Below are 5,634 nucleotides of genomic sequence, written 5' to 3'. Positions count from 1 at the left end.
CGCGGCTTCCTATCCTGTGCTCTGAATCCCAGCTATGTACTGTCCTAGGTGCCGATGACACAGCCTTAAACAATCAGACCAAAGTCCCTACCCTCGACCTCCCGGGGAGCTGACATTGTAACAGAAAAGACAGATAACTGGGTGACTCAGTGGGTTAAAGTCTCTGCCTTTGGCTCAGGTCATGATCTCAGGTCCTATGATCCAGCCCTGCAATGGGCTCTCTGCTCAGCAGGGAGCCTGCGTCCTCCTCTCTCGGCCTGCCTCTCTGCCTACTTGTGATCTCTGTCAAATAAAAATAAATAAATACAATCGAAGCATAAAATAGAACCAGCAGACGGAAGAGAACCTGACTGTAGATCGAGTGGTTGGAAGGAGAAATTTAAGTAGAGACAAAAATGAAGGGACAGACCAGTCTTGAGGAAATCTGGGGGAACAGTGTCAAGGGGCTGTGGGAACGGCAGGAGAGAAGTCCTCAGACAGGAATAGGGGTGGCTCTTCTGTCCAAAGGACTGAAAGGAAATCAGAAGACTCTAGCACAGGGAGCGAGTGGTGGTTGACAGCAGGGAATCATATCAGAAAGGTAGCCAGCAGCGATCACTTTCTTCATGAAGCTTTTTAGTTTCTAAAATTGTTTTAATTGTTGATTCGACTATTTATTTGACAGACATGAGAACAGAGACTTTTGTCCCATCTCTAGCCCCTAGGCTAGTCCTTTGCATATAAGAACTTAATAAATATGCAATGAATGAATAATGAAAGGAGCCCCCCCACTCCCCGCATCTGCCCCTCCTCACGTGTTCCTTGATTGGCACCACCACCCACTGGCTGCCCACGTCTAAACCCTGGGCGGTCATCAGATGTACCCTCTCCTCTCCTCCAGTCCTATCTCTCAGTCAAAGTGCTTCTGCTTCTTTAATATATCGTGAATTATATCCACAGTTTCTCTCTGCTCAGTCAACAGCCCAGGCCAAGCCTCCATCTTCCCTGGACCCTACGACAGTCTCCTTTGCTGGAATTTTGCCCCCCGGTGCCCTCTCCACCAGTGGCTGGTGATTTTCCTAGAACTCAGATCTCATCACACCATGCTCCTTCTCCAAACAGTTCAATGGGTCCTCAAAGAGCTCAGAGCCTAACTCCTAAATGGGGTCCACAAGGTCCTACATCATCTGGCCCATGCCCACCTCCCCAACTGCTTCCCACCTCACGATCCATGCCAGTTACCTGGTGACATAGGTACTGCTGTCATCCGCCTTTTACAGATGACAAGGCCGGTTCTGTTTAAGTTCTCATCCACCAGGCTTTACTGTCTTTCTTAAGGTATAAAGGCCAACACTGTCATTTCTTTAAAGACCTGGTTAGTTGAGAGATTATTTCCCTTGTTGCAGAATAACTATTCGGACCATGAAAGGGGATTTCGGAAGCTGTGATAGGCTCAGGAGTAAGAGGAGGGGCCCCTGAGAGCCCTTGGCTGGGGGCATCCCTCTTTGGAGATGGCTAGGGGTGAGTGGGATAAGCCTCTCCACCCACAGCTGACCCCTGACTCCCTACTCCCAGAGACACATGCAGGTAAGAGGAGCCCCTAGTGACCCCTGACTCCCACTGGGTCCACTGAACCCCTGACCCCATGCCCCTGGCCTGGCTCTAAGCAGATTTTGCGCAGGTGACATGTAAGGATCCCTCTGGCTGACAAGGTGGGGGCTTGTCCCAGGCAGCCTCCAGGCTCCCGGATGTCAGTGGGATCCTCGTGTCACCTGTTCTCCTGAGAAAGGCTGCAAGGGGCCGAAAGAAGTTTTCAGGCCCAGTGAGGGCGTAGAGGGAGAGATGGGCTGGTGTCCTCAAGGTCAGCTGTGGTCTGTTGGGTCCCTTTGGGTTCAGAGAGCCCTTGCTCCCCACTGGGCAGCAAAGAGCACAGGCTTAGCCACTGGCAGAGATCTGACTCTGTGCCTTTACTTTTCAACACAAAATGGGTTTGGGACACCTGGGGGGCTCAGTCAGTTAAGAGTCTGCCTTCGGCTCAGGTCATGATCCCAGGCTCCTGCGATCGAGCCCTGCTATGCAGAGAGCCTGTTTCTCCCTCTCCTGCTCCTCCTGCCTGTGCTCTCTCCCTCCCTCTCTCCTGATCTGTCCAATAAATAAATACATAAATCTTTTAAACAACAACAACAACAACATAAAATGGGGTTAACAATATACTTCTGGGGGCACTTGGGTGGCTCAGTAGGATAAGCCTCTGCCTTCGGCTCAGGTTGTGATCCCAGGGTCCTGGGATCAAACCCCGCATCAGGCTCTCTGCTCAGCAGGGAGCCTGCTTCCCCCTCTCTCTCTGCCTGCCTCTCTGCCCACTTGTGATCTCTGTCTGTCAAATAAGTAAATAAAATCTTTAAAAAAAAAAAAGGCAATATACTCCTGCCTCATAGGGCTGCCATGAAGATGAAGAGAGAGGTAAGGCATCTAGTGTGTCAAGTAGAGCTTGGCACATAAGGGGTCTCAAATAATGGTGGGACCTTTACTGTTTTCGTGGTAGGGGTGGTTGTTACGGAATCATGTGGTGGTTCGGAGCACGGGCTCTGGAGTCAGTTGCCTGGATTTGGGTCTCAGCTCTACCACGGAGTCGCTGGGTCAGCTTCAGTGAGTTACTTAACCTCTCTGTGCCTCAACATTGTCATCTTTGAGCAGGGATAATCATACCTATCGTAGAGCAAATTGGAATAGGAGTAAATAGATTTATGCAAAATACAACTCTTACAAAAGGTTAATTAAGTATTATCATTATTATTATTATTACTACTACTACTACTACCTATAGAGGTGGTCAGAGAAAGCAGTCCCTGGAAAGAATTTGAGAGATAATAGTAAAAGGAGGCCAGAACTCAATCAATAAGCATTAGCCGTGTGGGACTATGAGGGCATTGACTTGTGCAGGGAGAGAGTATGTGGGTTGTTTTATTTATTAATCATCTGTTTTTGCACGGGTGTTTGCTGAAGGAAGGAGCACTGGGGGCTGGGCCCGAGGCTGAGACACAGCGGGGTTTAGAAGTCACAAGCTGGTGGTCTTGGACGAGCTCCTTCCTGTTGAACCTGTTTCTTCGCCTGTGAGATGGAGATAATGAGAGCGAAACTTCTGGGAGGGGGGCTGTCGTGAGGAATAAAGACAGAGCATGCTTGGAAACCATTTCACTCGGTCCCTCCTAAGAACCCTGGAAATTTTCGTTAACAGTCTGGTGCTGTTACTGTGCACAGGGTTGGTCCCATGTAGGCAAGGCAATTCGGACCCAGGGCTGCTAACACGACATCATCTGCTCGACCCAGATCTACTGAGCTCCCATAAGGCACCAGGCACCCCTTCTAGGCACAGGGGACGCTGCTGTGAGCGAGGCTCCCAAGGATGCTGCCCTCTTGGAAATTCCAATAAGCGTCACCCGTTGGGGGACTCTGAGAAAGATAAGAAAAAAGGAAATGAGCATATGCACCCCCCATTTGCTGGAAGGTGTGTTGGGCTCTAGGGGGAACTCTGAGACGGGTCTTCCTGGACCTGGATCTGCCCTCATGCCTGGAACGAAAGCTCCAGACCCCTAGAATTGTAGAGAACACGGTAAGCAAGAACGCTATGCCTTTGAGGGAGCCACAGAGCCCCCTCCTTCAGTCCCTGTAAGACCACGCCCCACACAGGGTTAGGGCTGGGCCTGCAGGTTAAGGGCGGGGGGGGGGGGGGGTTGGGGGGTTGGGGGGGGTTGGGGGTGGTGAGGCTGGGCAGAGCCAGGGGCTGGAAATACCTAGGGGAAGAGGGAACGTGGGGTCTTGCTGCTGTGGAAGGAAGGAAAGGACACGAAAGTGGTTAGTGAAACAACGATGTCTTTGTCGCCACCGGGGTGACCTCAGGTTGCTGCTGCTCCCTCCTGGGCCCCCGTTTCCCGGCTGCAGGGTGAGGTCACCCTCCCCCTGGGCTGCCTGTTCCAGGATGACCTCTGGTCCTTCCCAGGTGAAAGCTCTAGGGGCACCTAGGTAGCTCAGTGGTGTCAGCCTCTGCCTTTGGCTCGGGTCATGATCTCAGGGTCCTGGGATCGAGCCCCGCATCGCATCGGGCTCTCTGCTTGGCAGGGAGCCTGCTTCCTCCTCTCTCTCTGCTTGCCTCTCTGCCTACTTATGATCTCTGTCTGTTAAATAAATAAATAAAATCTTTAAAAAAAAAAAAAAAAGCTCTAAGAAGAAAGCAGCTAAGTGAACATCTGTTGTTCTGGAACCTGGGGTCTACTATTGCCCCCCACCCCTGCCCCAACACACACACGTATCCCACAGGATCTTTCCTTCCCAGAGAGAGCCAGCCTGGAGGCCCCATTCCCTCCCTGGCTCCTCCTGGGCCTGTCCCCATGTTTTCATCTGGCTAATGACAGCCAGATGCAGGGTTTACTGACTCCTCTCCAGGTGGCTGTGCCAGCAGGATGAGTAGCTGCCCAAAATGGAAGGTTGGCCTGACCCAGAAACGTGATGAGAACGTGGGGGCGGAGGGGATGGGTACCGCATACAGCAGGCATGTGGGAGGATCACTAGATGAGACCGGGGCCCCGAGTTCCCCCAAGTGTGGCCCTTGGCAGGTGGCTTCACCTCTCCGAACCATAAGGGTCCAGTGAGGTCAAGAATAAAGTGCTGGGCTCATGGCCGGGTACACAGTCAGTGCTCAATAGATGTGAGCCATGACTGCGATGGTAAGAGGTAGTGCAGCAGAAGGGTCAAGAGCCAGACTGCCTAAGTTCGAATCGCAGCTCTGCCACTTAACCGGGTGTGTAGACACCGGTGAGTCCTATAATCTCACTGAGCCTCGGTTTTCTCAGCAGTAAAACGGGGATAATAAAGCCCCCTCCGGGCACGTGCACCCGAATGTTTATAGCAGCAATGTCCACAATAGCCAAACTATGGAAAGAATCTAGGTGTCCATCAACAGATGAATGGATAAAGAAGATGTGAGAGATATACACAATGGAATACTATGCAGCTCTCAAACGAAATCTTGCCATTTACAATGACGTGGATGGAACTAGAAGGTATTATGCTGAGCGAAATAAGTCAATTAGAGAAAGACAATTATCATATGATCTCTCTGATATGAGGAATTTGAGAGGCGGGGGGGGGTTGGGGGGTAGGGAGGGAAAAAATGAAACAAGGTAGGATCGGGAGGGAGACAAACCATAAGAAACTCTTTTTTTTTTTTTTTAAAGATTTTATTTATTTATTTGACAGAGAGAGATCACAAGTAGATGGAGAGGCAGAGGCAGAGAGAGAGAGAGAGAGAGGGAAGCAGGCTCCCTGCTGAGTAAAGAGCCTGATGCAGGACTCGATCCCAGGACCCTGAGATCATGACCTGAGCTGAAGGCAGTGGCTTAACCCACTGAGCTACCCAGGCGCCCCATAAGAAACTCTTAATCTCAGGAAATAAACTGAGGGCTGCTGGGGGGAGAAGCGGGAGGGACAGGGGGGCTAGGTGATGGACATTGGGGAGGGTACGTGCTATGCTGAGGGCTGTGAAGTGTGTAAGCCTGACGATTCACAGACCTGTACCCCAGGGGCAAATAATACATTGTTTGTTAATTTTTTTTAAAGCCCCTTCTATGTAGGGTTGTAGGAGGGATTCCATGAGTT

Source organism: Mustela lutreola, chromosome 11 (assembly GCF_030435805.1).
Source record: "Mustela lutreola isolate mMusLut2 chromosome 11, mMusLut2.pri, whole genome shotgun sequence".
NCBI lineage: Eukaryota > Metazoa > Chordata > Mammalia > Carnivora > Mustelidae > Mustela > Mustela lutreola.
Note: the sequence above shows the minus strand (reverse complement) of the source record.